Source organism: Lissotriton helveticus, chromosome 10 (assembly GCF_964261635.1).
Source record: "Lissotriton helveticus chromosome 10, aLisHel1.1, whole genome shotgun sequence".
Taxonomy (NCBI): Eukaryota; Metazoa; Chordata; class Amphibia; order Caudata; family Salamandridae; genus Lissotriton; species Lissotriton helveticus.
In genome coordinates, this window is record NC_136071.1 from 626,849,913 (window position 1) to 626,868,989 (window position 19,077).

The 19,077-nt window shown below is 43.9% G+C and overlaps 1 long non-coding RNA gene across 2 annotated transcripts; it reads right to left on the reverse strand.

Moving 5' to 3' along the window:
• Window positions 1–10,099: 10,099 nt before the first annotated feature.
• LOC144785428 (uncharacterized) lies at window positions 10,100–19,077 on the reverse strand. 2 transcript variants are annotated; one of them, XR_013601879.1, is made up of 6 exons: window positions 18,962–19,077; window positions 18,691–18,826; window positions 18,127–18,261; window positions 11,150–11,216; window positions 10,769–10,845; window positions 10,100–10,193 (listed from the first exon to the last, which is right to left on the reverse strand). It is a non-coding gene; the product is annotated as an uncharacterized LOC144785428 (long non-coding RNA). The 2 variants fall into 2 exon arrangements; XR_013601878.1 differs by lacking the exons at window positions 10,100–10,193; window positions 10,769–10,845; window positions 11,150–11,216 and adding an exon at window positions 17,772–17,829.

Genomic DNA, 19,077 nt, shown 5'->3' on the forward strand with positions numbered 1-19,077 from the left:
TAATAAAATACCATTGAAAGTTGCTGCTCAGTTTTTGGCTCTGGGTTCGTCGGGTTCTTGGTTAAACTAGAAGTCCTATATATCCCCACAACCAAGAAGGTAACACGGATGTAACGGTATATTGCTTTCAAAGAGTTGTCAAAATTACAAGAAGTTATAGGTGATAACGTTGAGACAAAAGGCTGTTTTTTCAACTAATTTTCAATTTTTCCAATTTTTTTTTTTTTTTTTTATTAAGACCTTTATTACACTTCATGAATCATACACAGCCAAGCGCCTACAACCCTGGGGCCGGCAGCAAAGCAATACACATGTTATATCAATACGTTAACCAGACATTTCTAGACAGTCCTATACGACCTTCGGCATTATTGCGCTAATTCTGAGCCCTAGAATTTTCCCATTTTGTAGGTTGTCAACTGTGAACTCCAAAAGTACAAACTCATTAACAAAAACAGATTCGAGACTCTTACAGAACACCTAGTGCAGCAATAGTATGAAATTGAAATACGGTGTGCCCAGATATACGGGGCCAAATGTCACGTAATTTCCACCAATTAGTTCCCATCGCTGGAGCAGTCTTCTTCTCCTGTATTCAGAGTTAGTAAGTAGCTCGTGAGATAGCACCAGAAGTCTTTCGGCCTAGACTTTGCAGGTAGTCCTTCCTCATAGGTCTGTAGGTTATCTCTACAGCTGGTCATGTCTAGCAACCATCTGGTCTTTTTGGGCACTTGCTTACTGTGCCAGCATTGTGCAATCTGTCTCTTGGCTAACAACAGGGCTATCGCACAAAACTTATGTCGCGTAGCTCTAAGTTGCCGTATCAATCCCAGCAGACAAGTGCGTATTGTGCATTCTATCTCAACTTCCAACATGGTAGATAGTGCAGTGACCACCTCCCTCCAGTAATCATGTACCGCGGGACAGTACCATGCTAAATGTGTAAACCCTGCCCCTTCTCTATTACAGCGTTTACACCTGTCATCCGTCTGTAGTCCAAATTTATACATGCGCGCAGGTGTGTAATATGCTTGATGTATAAATTTATAGTGTATAATTCTTAAATTACCGTTAGGAGTGAGGAGTTGTGTCAGCGCGCATGTTTCTTGCCATTCTTCTGCAGATAGTGGTTCCTCTAGCCCCTCGTCCCATCTTGCTTTGGCCTTGTCCGTGGTATACGGTATCTCAGCCTGTGCTGTGCTGTACAATCTAGACACCAGGTGTGATAGATTCTGAGTGGTAATGATCATTTGCAGTGCGTTCAGGCTATCGGGTTCAGCAGGAAATGTTGGGAAGTGTGTCTGCATTGCACGCCTTAGCCTATAGTGTGTGAAGTGGAACATGGGAGTTTTATTTTGGACATATACCAGCTCATCCGCTCCTATAAAGGAGCCCTCGTGAAACATGTCTCCCATCTTCTCAATACCAACTTGTTTCAATAGTGACATGCCCACTTTTTCCCCCGTGACTGACAATGCTTGGTGGTAAGGTAATGGCATCGCCTGCGCGTACAAAGGTGTCTTATGCGCTAATCGTCCCAGTTTCCCCCAAGCCTTAACGGTGGTGTCCACTGTGTTAATGTCTTGAGCATGTAGGGGCGGTCGGACATGGGAGAGGATCGATGTCAATGGTATTGGTGCCGCGTCTCCCTCCTCAATAGCAGTGTGTGTGAGGTATGGTATTTCATGGAACCAATATGCAGCGTATTGCGCTTGAGCGCATAAGTAATATAGTAGAAAGTCTGGTACCCCGAGACCCCCTTTGACATAAGGCAGTGTTAGTGTCTGAAGGTCCACACGTGCTTGCTTACCAGCCCATATAAGTTTCAGTACCAGCGACTTAATATTACGGAACACCGCTGCCGGTGGTTCAATAGGGATATTATTAAAGAGGTACAGAAGTTTAGGTAGTATGTTCATCTTAACGATCGCTATTCGATCTGCTAGTGACAGGGGCAGTTGTATCCAGCGTGTTATCTTATCTTCTAATTTAGATATAGCTGTGCCATAGTTTGATCTGACAACCACTTCGGGGTCTCTATGGTACAGTACTCCTAGATACCTCACAGGGTCCGACTGCCACTCCAACGGGTAGTCAGTGTCCTGAGGGGCCGTCGTACCAGTCAGGGGTATGATCGAGGATTTAGACCAATTTATAGCCAGACCTGAATGACCACCAAATTTAATGTATTCACGTAAAATTGGATTTAAGTGTGTGACGGGATCGCGGATATACAGCAGCATGTCATCCGCGTATAGAGATATATGGAGTGGTCTAGACGGGAACTGTAACGCCGAATCCTTGTAGTTTTGGCGTATCATGCAGGCTAGTGGTTCGAGTGCTAACGCGAATAACAGTGGCGAGAGTGGGCATCCCTGTCTGGTACCTCGCTGAATATGAAACGACTCCGATATATAACCATTAACGCACACCCTGGCACATGGTTTGGTATATATGAGTGAGACCCACTGCACAAATCGTTTGGGGAACCCCATTCGAAGTAAAATAGTAAGTAAATATTCCCACTCAATGGAATCGAATGCCTTAGCGGCATCTAACATGACTGCCACTGCTTTAGTTGATGGGTGGAGATAATGGGATAGGGCGAACAGTGATCTAGTATTATGGGAAGTGGAACGCGTAGGGATAAAACCCGCCTGATCCGGCAGGACCAAATTCGTCATTAGTGGTTTCAGTCGCAGGGCCAGCAACTTCGCCAATATCTTGGAGTCAGTGTTAATAAGTGAGAGCGGCCTATAGGAGTCGCACATCTCCGGGTCTTTGGCTGGCTTGAGGAGCGCTATTATTGCTGCCTCACGCAAGGTTGGGGGTAGTTCCGACTTTTCAAACGCTGCTCCGTACATGCCTACCATATGTGGGGCAATAATGTCCACATATCTCTTGTAGAATTCATTAGTGAACCCGTCAGGGCCCGGAGCTTTCCCATTTGGTAGAGTCCCAATCACATCAGTGACTTCCTCTACCGTGATCGGTAACGCCAATAGTTCCCTCTGTCTGTCTGAAAGCCAGCCTATTGCCACATTTTCTAAATAGTGAAAAGTGTCCTCTCGTGATGCAATCGGTCGGGATCTGTATAGCCCTTCGTACTCCTCCGCAAAACATTGTAAGATGTCTGCAGCCTGCGTGTGGATTGCGCCCTCCTTCGTTTTAACACGTAGTACAGGTGCGTGTCCCTTGCCATCACAAATTTTGGCGGCCAGTGTACTGCTTGGTCTGCCACCCTCCCCGTATGTTCTGGCTGAGTGTTTCCTATCTAAGTACTTAATTTCGTCTTCAACGAATGTTTGATGTTCCGAGTGTAGTGTTCTCAATTCACCCAGGACTGTGATATCCTGTGTATCGTCATAGATCAATTCCAGTTCCCTCATGCGTGTTTCACAACGTGCAATTTGCCTCCGGATGTCTTTTAGGATACCTATCGTAGTGCTCATGCACACTCCACGTATCGTGGCCTTGAATGCCTCCCATAATAGACCCGGGTCTTCCACCATAGGTTCATTCAAGAGGAAGTATTCCTTTATCGCGTTATGAATAGTGTCCGCATAGACCGTGTCTGTGAGAGCACTTGAGTTAAATCTCCAGTGAAAAGGGGGAGTGGAATAGTTCGGGAGTACCAGCGCCAACAACACCGGATTGTGGTCCGACAGTGTCCTGGGTAGGACCTTTATATCTCTTGACCACAATGCAATGCTATCCGATCCCAGCCAGAAGTCCAAGCGTGACCAGCTATGGTGAGCCGCGGTGATGTGTGTAGTCCCTGGTTGATCGGGGAATTTGTGTCTCCAGATGTCTGTCAGTGATAAGTCTGTGATCATGTGTTGCAGTTTAGCCCAGGCCTTTTTGTGCGGTTCCGATGAGTGTGAGGAACGGTCCACCCCGTCTACCATCGTTACATTCCAGTCCCCTCCGCATATGATGTGTGTAGTCGCTAGTGTTTGGAGATGTGTCCACAGTTCCTGGAAGAACTCCGGGGAGTCCGTGTTCGGGCCATATGCATTGAGAAGTGTTATCTTTTGTCCACCTAGGGTGCCTGACACAATAACATATCTGCCATTTGGATCACTTATCACCTTATGTACTCTGAAATTCACGCCTCTTCGAATTAGTGTGATCAATCCTCTCGAATAAGAGAAGTAGTTAGCCATGTAGGAGGATTCTGACCAGCGACCCCCAATCTGCGTATGTGTGTTAGGTGCGATATGCGTTTCCTGCAATACACCAATGTCTACCTCCCATCGCTTCAAGTAAGCGAACACTTGCCTTATTTTTTTCGGTTGAGTTAATCCTCGTACATTCCATGTGAGGAGGTTCATGTGTTTCCTACTGGTGTCTCCAGCTACCTGTGCCATCTATCCAACGGAGTGGTTGATCTAAGTAGCAGATGTCTATTAAATACAGAACAGCATTTCATATCCCCAGTTGAGAACAACGGTACGTCACCAGTTTCCTGCACACAAATCCCTCGTATATGAACATGTGGTATCCTCTTCAGTCTCAAATCCTTAACTCTGTCCCCCTGCCCCCCTCCCCCACCCACTCCAGCATCCCAATTCTGCCGAAGCCATTTACCCATTGTAAACATCCCTTATTCAACAGTTAAACACAAACAACTTTGGTGGGGATTACCCTTTTGGAGGTCCGCCTGGGGCACAACTCTACACCCAACTGAATGGGAGCAGATGACTCCCACGTTTTCGATACACATGTTCGCATTATGGCTATCCATCTCGGTACCCCCATCCACCCCGGATATACTGGTGTGTTAAGACAGTACTCATTGGCAGCCGAATCCTCCATACTAATGCAGCAATCTGCAGTATCAACTCAGTAGTGCAGCACAGTGTTTAGTAGTCGCGCAGTTCGTGTCCGTGTATGCGCAGTCATCCCTTCCGGTGACCAATAGCGCATTGTGTTATACTGTGCGGAACCCCCGGTCATATAGACCTGTAAGACAAAACTTCAGTAACATGCAAGGGGTATGATTTCACTGCACTTTTAAGTCCAGCTGTGTTATTCACCAGTTCGGGCCATGACCTATGTATTCGAGTTAATAAAGACTGCGGTTCTCATGTCCTATGTGTGCAGCATTCCTGGGCGAACAAAGAAAGAGAGTCTTACCATAATTCCGCATAGTTCCCCCTCCAGTCTTACTCTGCTCCGTCGGAATCCGTGTGGTGGTCATCTCGTGCTCGCTGCTTGTTTTGCTGCACCACTTTTTTGACGAAGTCTTGGGCTGCCTTGGGAGACGGCAACACCACCGCTTTGTCTTTCCATGTCACTCGTAGTCGTGCCGGGTAAAGCATGGAATATCCAACGTTCAATTCCCTAAGTTTGGCCTTTACCGCTGCAAATTCTTTCCGTGCTTGCTGGACCGCAACAGTGTGATCCGGGTAGAACTCCAGGGTGATGCCTTGATGCGTGATCTTCCCTTTCTCGCAAGCCAGCCTCAGAATGGTATCCCTGTCGCGGTAGTTGAGGATTCTTGCCACAACCAGCCTTGGCGGTGCACCTGGCTTCGGTTTGGGCGCTAACGATCTGTGGGCTCTTTCAACTATGAAAATGTGCGAAAACGCCTCCGCCCCAAAAATGTCTCTGCATAGTTGCTCTATGTAGACCTCCATCTTGCCCGTGTTGGTGGACTCCGGCAGACCCGCAATGCGTACATTATTGCGTCTGGAGCATGCTTCCAAATCCTCCTCCCTTGCCTTAATCACCTCCAGGATTCGTTCCATACCGGTACATTTGCTAGTCGTGGCGTGCGATTCATCTTCCACCGCTGATATCCTTGATTCTGCGTGCTCTAGCCTTTCGTCATGCTTCTCAAGCTTGTCCGACATACCGTCCATTCTACATGTAAGGCTATCCAATTTCCCGTTGATATCTTGTACATTCGCTTGTATAGATAGTAATATCTTTTCCATGTTAGATGTAGGTTCCACAGTCGACGTCCCACCTCCATCCGTCACTTGTTCCGTGCCCTTTGGCGCTTTCTTGCCCTCAAAAGAGATTTTCTGTTGCTGTTTATCCGGTTTTCCCATTATAGACGGTCCAGGAGGCCCTGTGTTCCCCAGTTGTCTCGTGGATCTGGAGGGCCTGGTCGACGCCGCCGTAGTTGCACTTCGAGTGATTATTCTGAGGGGCACCACTGTGTCTAGGTCTCCCAGTTTCTTCCTTCACCGTACCGTACCACTTGTTGGGCTAGAGCCAAGCGGTCACTTGCGTTTGCTTTTCTCCAACTGCAAGCCCTTGCGATGGAGCGGTAATGTCAGATGTTCGCTTAGTGTCCCATGTGCTAAGCCGTCTACACAGGTCGTAGTTGTGCCTGGTACGTCGTGGACGTTCAGTGTCCCTATGGAGATACTCTGTGCGCAGCCTTTTGCACGTGGTAGGTATCCAGCCGGATAGGGTCAGTGCCCCTCACAGATTGATGTCTCTTTGTTGCGATGTAGTCACAGCCTCACCCCGCGTGTTACAGCTAGTCGGTGCCGACGTCTCCTGCTCATGACAGGGCCCCGATATTAGATGCTATTTCGGGAGTCGTAGATAACCTAGCGCCGTCACTGCGTCTCTCCCCTGAGGTGTGCTCCACAGTTTCTACTCGTTTCCCACTTTCCCAGGCTGTCAGCAGCAAAATCGTGCGCAAGTGATAGACTGGGGTGCGGAGCATGCGCCTGTCCTCCCAGGCGTATGTTTCGAATCCAGGCTCAGAGGCTTACCCGGTTGCTGATCTGCGGCGGATGGCAGTGGCTGCCCACCGTGTGTTTGGTCCGGAGATCAATGGGCTCCGCAGTCCCGTTATCGTGAGAGCGCCACGGCGTTTTACTCCAACCACCTCCCGTGTGCCTCACACCACGTTCCTATTCAGGGCTGTCTCTGCAAGCTGCCAACGCACCGGACATCTACGCTGTTGCCCGCCGCCTCTGGGTACTCTCAGCAATCTTTCGCGCCTTGCCTATGGGCGCCGCCATTTTGCCGGTGTTCGCCTCAACGGACAGGGTGTCTTAAAGGGGCCACTCACAATTGCGCCTGGTCATGGAACAAAGTATTTTCTGGCGCTCACAAGTCCACGTATGCATCAATCACCCGGTATCTCCGGATGGATCTCAGGGGCCACTGGAATCTCAGCTTTGCGATGCGCTTCATACGATCGCGGCGGGAGCCGCCATCTTGCCATCCCGCCTCCGGGACTCCAGAAACTTTCGCCGTTTCATGCCACCAGAGCGTTATTCGGGTACTTGCTGTTGTCGCCTTCGTTGCTGGATGTATTCACATCCCCGATTTCATGTTTTCCGGCGGTCGTAGGGGCCAAAATGGACAGGTTAGGCCGCTTTTATGAAGCCGTCTGGCGGAGCTGTGTTGTCACCCAGCCATTCCGCTGTGCGCCCCCTAGCGCCTCCAATTTTTCCAATATTTAAATGTTAGTTTCTATAAAGAAACCGTCATGGATTTAGACAAATGACCCCGTTCTGAATTCAGAATGTTGTCTACTTTTCGAAAATTGATAGCTTTCCAGGATCCATTATTGCTTTCAAACTCATTTCTACCATTAACTGGAAGGAGGTTGAAAGCTCTAAAAATAGCAAAAATAGGGTATGTCCCAGAAAAATGCCAAAACTGTGTGAAAAATTTTGGTTCTCTGACAAAAGACTGTCATTCCCTAAAAGCTGGGAAAATGGAGATTTCAGCCCCCACAAACCCTTTTTTGATCACATTTGCAGGGAAAAACCCAGAGGCATTCATTTGCAGCCCGTTTTTCCAATTGTTCTGAAAAAAACTAAAATTTCACTGTATTTTGCTTAATTTCTGGGACCCCTCCAAGGGAATCCACAAACCCTAGGCACCTTTAGAATCCACATGATCTTGGAAGAAAAGGACGCAAATTTGACGTGGATACCTTATGTGGTCAAAAAGTTACAGGGGCCTAAGCGCGCACTACCCTAAATCGCCAAAAAAAGGTTTAGCACAGGAGGGGAAAAGGCCTAGCAGCGAAGGGGTTAAATAACCTGCCAAAGATGGTATGGCCTTTCTAGTATGCAAAGATATGTACTCCTCAATCCAGGTCAGTCTCTTAATGATCAGGCCCAGTTTTTCATCTAGTATATTAAACAGAGAAACCAGAAGTGCCACTAAAAATACCGAGTGAAATAGAACACCGATTTCTCCTTCTCCCTTGCAGCACCAAATCCAAGCCTGCCAGCCACAGCAGCATCTTCTCTTTCCCCTTGTCCTCATTCAGTCGACCACACTGTACTTCTGCTTCCACTCCAATTCAAAGGCCAAACACATTTGCATAAAAGAAACAGACAAAGGATTGCAGCAAATGCACTGTGTAATAATACCTGGCAGTCATAAAGCAGTGGAAATGGCAGTATCCTCATTTGTAACAAGCATTTCCTTTCCTGTTTTTGTTTCTTGTACTGTTTCATTATTTTTTTTTATTTTGTGTTTAGTTTGCATTATCATGCAAATTCAATAAAAACATTTATAAGACAATGCATGTAATTGTAGTCTAGACTAGCAGACATTTTATACATGCGTTTGCATATCTTCACGAAGCATTATGGGATTATAATATCATAAAATTCTGGAAATTATTAGCTTTGAAAGCATGTATACACACATTTCACACTGGAACCAATGTCAACAACGCAAGGTGAGTTTACATCTCACTCTATTGCCTTTGAGCACCTACCTTAATATTTTAGGCTTTGCATGCATTATAGGAATTCCACATCCATTCTTGTCCATGATTTGAAAAGTGGCTAGGTACATAATTCATTGTGATTTGAAGTGGAGTTGGTAGTTATGTAGGAGATGGTTGCTGTGATTAATTTGGAGTTGTGTGTTGACTGATTTTTTCAGTGATGTTAATTTGGGATTACATAAACCCAGGGTTCTACCTGCAGAGATGCCAAATAGCTGTAATTTTGAGAGCACAAGAAAGCGGATTCTACCTTAAAGATGGCTTGCAACGCATTGAACAATCCTTAGAACTGTGTAGTTATTTTGAAGCAGATTGCTTGCATGCGGTGCAACCTAAGCTTAATTTGACTGTGCATGGAAGCAGGCTTCCAACTGGAAAAATGATTTGTCATTGGAGTTCGGAAGTGAATGCGAGGAGGATGCTATCTCCATGAAGGTGAGATACAGATAATTCTGGGATGCAAGAAAGCAGTTTTGTACCTGCAATGCATGATATACCATTTGTTATTAGAAGCAAGTCATTTGACGGAATTTCTCTTGCTGACTGTCAGTTACATTCCCTGGCTCACTGAATAATATACACACATGTGCACTCACACACAAGCATGCGCAGTCATTGACAGATACCGACCACTAGCACGCATTCAGGCCACACTATCACACACACACACCAACATGCGCCTTTATTTTACATCTGCACAAAGTCAGGAGCACGCATGCGCACACGCTCGCACTTCCTACTGTGGCTTTACGCTGCAGTCAGCTCCTTCGAGTATTCAATGTGGCTTCTGCAACTTGCTCTGTAGCTCCGTGCTTCTATCTCTGCCACTCCAGAAAATAACAAAGGAGACGCTTGAGCAGGCCTCTACCCTTGAAGGTCCCGGGGGCAGCAACTCTTGAGCCGTGCCCTGGGGCTGGCCATACACTTCCTCGGCTGCCCGGGGTGATTATTCACCACTGTGCTTGCCTGTTGATGTCACATTGGGATTTGGCAGAACCTACGTCTACGGTATTTTTTCCAGTGCCCCCTATTCGTGGTATCTGGGCGCTCAGAATGCATTTCATGTGAAAAAGCAAGCACGCCGCTTTAACGAAGCGCTCTCTGCATGATAAGAAAACAATCAATTTGGGTATTGACACAGCAGCAGGTTAAACTTAAAAAACCTGTTCACGTAATACAGCTGCACATAATACAGCTGTAAAACACAAGGACCAAGGCAGTAGACCAGGTCAAGCACTACGGTTCATCTAGTTCTCAAATCAGGATGGTGCAATCTCCTCCCACACCCTCTGCCAAAGGATGTGCAGAATAATGAAAATACAAACAACAAAATGGAAGGTGCACTCAAATGAAGTCAAAAAAGAAGTGGTAATGTAGATTTTCTTCTTCTTTATTCAAAAATTATTCATAAAACATAGGCACAGCCAACGCGTTTCGTTCCTCTTGCCTCTTAGGAACTTCGTCAGGGCTGTAGAGATTACAAACATAAATATATACATAAATATACATTAATCCAAAACACACAAAAAAAATGCACTAACAAAACGATAACATACATTCAGAAAGAACTGACCCAAAGACATACCGAATAACTGTTCTCACTGATTAAACTCAAAATCAGATACAAAGTGGCACAATATATACACAGAAAACAAGACAGTGATGATTTCTGAACATAAGTGAAAAAGATTAAAAACTATCAAAACACAAGTTGCGATACGTGTCAGATAAAACAGTTAATGATTTAATAATGCCCACGGCACTGCAATTCAGTACCATAGTCATATGCACAAAATATTTTTGCCCAAATTATTTTGAATGGAGAAAGGGAGACAAATAACATATAAGGTGAAAAAATATTAAGATAATTGCCATGATGTAAACCCAGACAGCTAGGTACGGTTACCCAATATACTTTCCAATTTTGGTAGGAGTTTTGCGGCATAACGTAAGGGAAGATAGGAACCCGGGAATAGACGACCTTATGATATATTTATAACATGTGTCCAAACGAAGATGTTAAAAGAAATTATATACACTTACCGAGTTATGATAGGTGAAAGTGACTTGAATCAGAGAAACTTGTGTGATGTTGAAGCCGAATGACCGTTTAGGTTCATCTAACCAAAAAGTAAATGACCAGAATTAGAACAGCGAAGAGTAGATATATGTGATCCTAAAAATAAGATAAGTCTTAGAAAAAGAGAAAATCTTGCAAGAATCACACCCCCGGTTTACACTGCTCATTGCTGTGTGCAAGGAGTAACGTGACTGTGTGTTCACGGGAACGGAAGAATTCCCCTCATTGAAGAATGATTCCTAGCTATGTCGACTCAGGTTCCCAAAGGGAAGACTATATATGTTTACCAAGGTCAGAAAGTGTCTCCTGAGTCTAAACAATTATGTCCGAAATCTTCTCCTTACCAGCAATCAGCGCCCAGTCGGGGTTGGTATAAAATTAAATGGCCTCGTGCGATCCTAGACCGGGGTTCTATGATAAGAAAGGAAAACTCATTTGTAAAACACACGAGCGAATGGATCACCCAAAAGAAGTATCCCTCAGAAGGATAGCTTCTCACTATATACAATCAAGAGGGGAGCAGGAGTTTATTTGACGTCTGTTGTCATGAGCTTACATAGCCACAGAAACTAGATGGGCAACATACATTCCACAAAGCATATACAGCCGCAGACGGCAACAAATTGCACATAGAAAAACCTTTGTGATGCATTACAATAAAAAAAGTGCACAATGGGAATACATGTTTGAAAACACATGGTAAATACCTATCAAGGTTTGCGCGGCGTTGAGAGCGTTAAGTCTCATGAAAAAGAACTCTGAGGTGAGGATGACCGTCGGGTGAATCTCACTTCGCTGGTCCGGTTGTTAATTGAAGGTATATAACGGGGAGCCCAAAACACCTGTAGCCAAAAAATTTAATTAAAGAAAGAGAAGCGGAGCAGCCCAACCAGTTTGCTAGTTTGTGGGTCTCACTAAGTACAGCAGTTCAATAAATGAGGCCGTGCTGCCACATACAGTCCCCCCTGTGTAAGGCATCTCATACTCAAGCCTGCAATGTGGCGCTATGCTCATGGGATACCAATGAAATTGGAGCTAAAACGAAATATATTTTGTTACAGCTACATTCTAAGATGTATATTACTTAGATAGACATGTGTAAAACAATGAAATTAAATATAAATCTAAAGGAGAGTTGGAAAAGCCAGTTTGAAATAAATTAAACGGGCGCACATAGCACGTAGATGGATGTATTTAAAACTACGTGTACAATTTATAAGGCATTGAAACATGAGGGAATAGGACTGTATGGGGAAAGCACAAACATGTACCTGAAAGTAGTCGTTTGGTGCAAGGGCCACTGTGCTCACAGGAGGAAGCCTCCGAAGTAAGGAGGTCGAAAAGGTTGTTATTTTGCAACTTGATCCAATTATAAACCGAACGTGTGCGGTGAGAAACCCTTAGTGCCTGCAGCCGGACAATGAAAAGGACAAGCAGAGCGGCAATAAATGACTGACTCATAAGTCAAGAGATATACGGCAAGTCAATAAACTAGCCGTCCCCAACCCGGTAGTCCCCCCGTCCGGAGTATCAACATCCTACCTGTGATATGGCACTCGGGTCCCGAATTTCCACATAGACGGCGTCCTGCAAGGAAGCCACGGACGCCATGCTGTATTTATACGTAAGTAAACTCCCGATCCGCCTGTTGATTCCTGGTGGGACCCGCCCACGGGGCACCCTTCACGTGACAGAGGCCGAGTACGGCTTCAAGGGATCCGCCGGCGCCATTACGGTAAAGTAGTGTGGCTTAGATCAGGCGGAAAAAATAATAAAGTGCCGTCCATCTTTAGATATCTCATGCCGAATCACTAATCTAGACTGGATCTATTGCAGTACTGCTGGATTGTTCGTGGAATGGTTAAACATAACGTCGCGAAGAGAAAAAAGAAAGGAAAACCGAAGGGGTAACAATATGCTCAAAATAGCATACTAAACGGATATTATTATTGTATTTACAAGGGACTCGTGTCTAAAAATAAAAGGCATGAGGTGAATAAGTGAAAGGTAAAAGAAAATACCTTTGTTGAATAATAACCAAAATTAAAATACAAATACAAAATACAGATGTAAAAAAGATTCGAAGGGCCCATTGTTATATTACTGGGTAACCGCACGCTGTACAGATCTACCAATCAATCAAATCAAGAAAATACTTGGTATCGCGGTGGGCACATATACAGATAAAAAATGTTTTAATATATATGAAGGAGAGACAACTATTTTGATCAAATACCGCTGGAGAGTCGTTATATTATAGGGATCATTTAGTGACTTACTATGTTCTTAAGGCAACCCATAGATACAATTAGAAAGTTTTTTGCCTATTTGATTTGATACAGTTAGTTTAGAAAGAAATGAAATTCCCTGTCCGTATTGTGCCCCATCTGGACTGCCCTCAAGCGACAAATCCATTTTGCTTCTCTTTGTCGAAGGGCTAGTTCTCTATCACCCCCCCGACTGTCCTGTGGGATATGGTCAATTCCAAAGAACCAAAAGGTTAAGTCGTTTGGATGTTTGTCGTGGTAGTGGGCACTTACTGGGTATCGGATGTCTTTATTGATTATGGCCCTGCGATGTTCTTGAATCCTGGTTTTCAGTGGGCGGGCAGTGCTGCCAACATAAATGATGTTGCAATTACACCCCAATACGTATACAACATATGGCGTGTTACAGTTGATAAACTCGGTGATCTTGTATTTCTTAGAAAAATTGAATGAAAATTCGTGAGTCTTATTGTGACCAAATGGACATATGTTGCATGACCCGCAGTTGAAAAAACCAGTGGGTTTAGGTGGAAACCATATCTTTCTAACGTTCGTCACATAGCTTTTACAGAGGGTGTCCCGTAAAGATCTGCCTTTGCGATAAGTTATTTTTGGCTTATCACCAATTACATTTGAAAGCCCTGTGATGCCTTTAAGGGTGGCCCAGTTCTTTTTGAGAATGTTATACACCTTGTTGCTATTGGTGTTATACTGGGTTACAAATCTTACCGGACAGTCTTGTTTTAAAGCAGTTGTTTGATTTTTTTCTTTGGTACACAAGGTGTCATCTCTATTCAGTTTGCTCACTCTTTCGGTAGCTCTATGTACGATATCCTTTTTGTATCCCCTCTTAAGGAATCTGGTGCTTGCATCCTGTATGTTGCTAGTAAAGGTATCATCCTGGCTACAGTTTCTCCGTATCCTGACCATCTCCCCATAGGGGATGTTGTTGATCACGGACTGTGGGTGAGCGCTTTCGGCACGTAGGACTGCATTGCAAGCCGTTTCCTTCCTAAAGAGAGTACTTTGAACTACATCATCCTTGATGTAGAAATGGATGTCCAGAAAGTCAATACTTTTTCTCCCCTGTTTCATGGTGAGTTTGACATTACAGTTGTTGTCATTTAAGTAGGAGTGGAAGGATTTTAATTGGTCATCTGTTCCAGACCATAGCATTATGATGTCGTCTATGTACCTCCCCCAGAACACGATGTATTCAGTCCAGGGGGAGGCACAGCTGGCCCATGCATGTTCCCGCTCGTACCACCCCATGAAGAGGCACGCATATGATGGCGCAAATTTTGTACCCATGGCAGTCCCACAGGTTTGGTGGTACCAAGTACCGTCATGTAAAAAGTAATTGTTGTTGAGAATGATATCTATCATTTCCAATATCATTTCGTTGTAGTCATGTAATTCCGCTCTCTCCCTATCCAGGAAGTGCCGTATAGCTGTTATACCAAAGTTGGTCTGGATACAAGTGTACAAGCTTTCTACATCGAAAGTTACAAAGGAGAGTTCGTCCGACCATTGTAGCCCATTGAATTTGGTTAAAATGTCTTTGCTGTCCTTGATGTAAGAAGGGAGATTAGTGACATACTTTTGTAATGTGAGGTCAACAAATTCCGAAAGTTTTTCAGTTAGTGAGCCGATTCCAGAGATTATTGGGCGTCCTGGTGGAAAGGCGCCCCCCTTATGTATTTTCGGCAAGATGTACATACATGGATATCTTGGTTTTTCAACCCTCAGATATCTGAATTCATTGTCACTTATGAGGCAGGTTTCACGCCATTCAGTAAGTTTAGCTGTTATCATACATCCAATTTTGTTAATGGGGTTAGCAGGAATACGTTGATAACAGTTGGTATCGCCTAGTTGTCTCTGAATTTCAGACATGTAGTCATGGTGATTCATCACGACAACATTTCCGCCTTTATCGGCTTCTTTGATGACAATAGAATTATCAGTTTTTAGATTCTCCATGGCCACTCTCTCCCTGGCAGTGATGTTGTGATTTACGAAGGTATTGCGTTTCTCAGCCATTTCTAATTTGTACAGGTCGCTTGTTACTTGGTCATAAAAGGTGTCGATACTGGGATGATAGTTGTAAGAAGGAGTGAATTTGGATCTTGGTTTGAGATTACTGTCAGTATTAAGGTCCTGTTGGATACCCAGGTCCGCCATTATAGAAGCCATATCATGTGACTCTTCCTCATCTAGATTGAGTAACAATTGTATGTTCCTAACATCGGAGACCGTATGTAACCCCCCCGCTTCCCCTGTGATGTTATCATTAATTTTGGGGATCTGACGAGAGAAAAAGTCCCTTCGTTTTAGTATTCTGGTAAATTTATACAGGTCTACATGGATATCCGCCAGGTCCCCGCCCTGCGTGGGGCAAAAATTTAAACCTTTACTCAACACAGAAATCTCATCATTGTTCAAGACTTTATTAGACAAGTTAATAACTTTCAGGTCCACATTACAATCAGTATCATTAGTGGGAATATCAGAAGAAATGACATTTGTTATTTTGGTCTTGTCCCAGTATTCGGTTTGTTTGTTGTATTGTTCACCTGGTTCTTTCCTGTACCTGCCCTTGCCCCTCCTGCCCCCCCTCATTGTTTTGTTTGATCTCTGGGCGGGTTTGTTAGTTCCCTTTTTTGTTGCAGCCTGTTGCTGATACGTAAGTTGGCCATCTCCTTTTGAAAAGGAGTGGCCCCCTCGGCTAAAGGGGTCTCGCATGTTGAGTTAGAGGCAATACTACAGGAGGATGCAGAAGTTATACTGCTCCCTGATCTTGCATCGTCGTTATCGTCCCTTTCCTCTCTTAGTCTTTTTTTGTCCTCATTGCCTTGTAGGTTATCAAATTTTTTGGCGAATGTGTATATTCGTCCATCTTGGTAATCCCTGTCATCCCTTCTTATTTTTCTTAGTTTCTTTTCTTTAAGGTGAGTTTGATGTTCATTAATTACCTTTTTGAGAATTTCAATTTTTTTTTCAATTAAGTCCTTCTGCTCCATCCCATTGATTTCTAGTATTAGGGCCTCAATTTCATCCCGCAACTTATCTCCCTTTTCTCGTGCATGTTTAATTAGTATTTGCATCATGATTTTGGATGCATGCTCAAGATTCCCCTCCCATTCAGTGAGTAAAATATCACTTAAATCCTCGAAAGTGGATTCTCAGACCCCTCGGTACCTTCTTGTTGTTTAGGTACTGTTCTAAGGTGACCCCGTCCCACCATCGGGACAGCTCTAATTTCTTCAAGCGTTCTAATTTCAGAAAAAGAGCTTTTAAACTTGGTTTACTAGGATTCCCTTGTGGGGTTGTGTCTTTGGGTTTATTAGTGCCAAAAAGGTTGAGGGCCAATTCCTCCCTCCCATCGTCAAATCGAGCCATATTTTTTTAGGGGTAACTTCAAGTAAAAGAAAGAACCGGTGCAAGACAGTCAAATTTAAACAGTAAAACACAAGGACCAAGGCAGTAGACCAGGTCAAGCACTACGGTTCATCTAGTTCTCAAATCAGGATGGTGCAATCTCCTCCCACACCCTCTGCCAAAGGATGTGCAGAATAATGAAAATACAAACAACAAAATGGAAGGTGCACTCAAATGAAGTCAAAAAAGAAGTGGTAATGTAGATTTTCTTCTTCTTTATTCAAAAATTATTCATAAAACATAGGCACAGCCAACGCGTTTCGTTCCTCTTGCCTCTTAGGAACTTCGTCAGGGCTGTAGAGATTACAAACATAAATATATACATAAATATACATTAATCCAAAACACACAAAAAAATGCACTAACAAAACGATAACATACATTCAGAAAGAACTGACCCAAAGACATACCGAATAACTGTTCTCACTGATTAAACTCAAAATCAGATACAAAGTGGCACAATATATACACAGAAAACAAGACAGTGATGATTTCTGAACATAAGTGAAAAAGATTAAAAACTATCAAAACACAAGTTGCGATACGTGTCAGATAAAACAGTTAATGATTTAATAATGCCCACGGCACTGCAATTCAGTACCATAGTCATATGCACAAAATATTTTTGCCCAAATTATTTTGAATGGAGAAAGGGAGACAAATAACATATAAGGTGAAAAAATATTAAGATAATTGCCATGATGTAAACCCAGACAGCTAGGTACGGTTACCCAATATACTTTCCAATTTTGGTAGGAGTTTTGCGGCATAACGTAAGGGAAGATAGGAACCCGGGAATAGACAACCTTATGATATATTTATAACATGTGTCCAAACGAAGATGTTAAAAGAAATTATATACACTTACCGAGTTATGATAGGTGAAAGTGACTTGAATCAGAGAAACTTGTGTGATGTTGAAGCCGAATGACCGTTTAGGTTCATCTAACCAAAAAGTAAATGACCAGAATTAGAACAGCGAAGAGTAGATATATGTGATCCTAAAAATAAGATAAGTCTTAGAAAAAGAGAAAATCTTGCAAGAATCACACCCCCGGTTTACACTGCTCATTGCTGTGTGCAAGGAGTAACGTGACTGTGTGTTCACGGGAACGGAAGAATTCCCCTCATTGAAGAATGATTCCTAGCTATGTCGACTCAGGTTCCCAAAGGGAAGACTATATATGTTTACCAAGGTCAGAAAGTGTCTCCTGAGTCTAAACAATTATGTCCGAAATCTTCTCCTTACCAGCAATCAGCGCCCAGTCGGGGTTGGTATAAAATTGAATGGCCTCGTGCGATCCTAGACCGGGGTTCTATGATAAGAAAGGAAAACTCATTTGTAAAACACACGAGCGAATGGTTCACCCAAAAGAAGTATCCCTCAGAAGGATAGCTTCTCACTATATACAATCAAGAGGGGAGCAGGAGTTTATTTGACGTCTGTTGTCATGAGCTTACATAGCCACAGAAACTAGATGGGCAACATACATTCCACAAAGCATATACAGCCGCAGACGGCAACAAATTGCACATAGAAAAACCGTTTGTGATGCATTACAATAAAAAAAGTGCACAATGGGAATACATGTTTGAAAACACATGGTAAATACCTATCAAGGTTTGCGCGGCGTTGAGAGCGTTAAGTCTCATGAAAAAGAACTCTGAGGTGAGGATGACCGTCGGGTGAATCTCACTTCGCCGGTCCGGTTGTTAATTGAAGGTATATAACGGGGAGCCCAAAACACCTGTAGCCAAAAAATTTAATTAAAGAAAGAGAAGCGGAGCAGCCCAACCAGTTTGCTAGTTTGTGGGTCTCACTAAGTACAGCAGTTCAATAAATGAGGCCGTGCTGCCACATACAGTCCCCCCTGTGTAAGGCATCTCATACTCAAGCCTGCAATGTGGCGCTATGCTCATGGGATACCAATGAAATTGGAGCTAAAACGAAATATATTTTGTTACAGCTACATTCTAAGATGTATATTACTTAGATAGACATGTGTAAAACAATGAAATTAAATATAAATATAAAGGAGAGTTGGAAAAGCCAGTTTGAAATAAATTAAACGGGCGCACATAGCACGTAGATGGATGTATTTAAAACTACGTGTACAATTTATAAGGCATTGAAACATGAGGGAATAGGACTGTATGGGGAAAGCACAAACATGTACCTGAAAGTAGTCGTTTGGTGCAAGGGCCACTGTGCTCACAGGAGGAAGCCTCCGAAGTAAGGAGGTCGAAAAGGTTGTTATTTTGCAACTTGATCCAATTATAAACCGAACGTGTGCGGTGAGAAACCCTTAGTGCCTGCAGCCGGACAATGAAAAGGACAAGCAGAGCGGCAATAAATGACTGACTCATAAGTCAAGAGATATACGGCAAGTCAATAAACTAGCCGTCCCCAACCCGGTAGTCCCCCCGTCCGGAGTATCAACATCCTACCTGTGATATGGCACTCGGGTCCCGAATTTCCACATAGACGGCGTCCTGCAAGGAAGCCACGGACGCCATGCTGTATTTATACGTAAGTAAACTCCCGATCCGCCTGTTGATTCCTG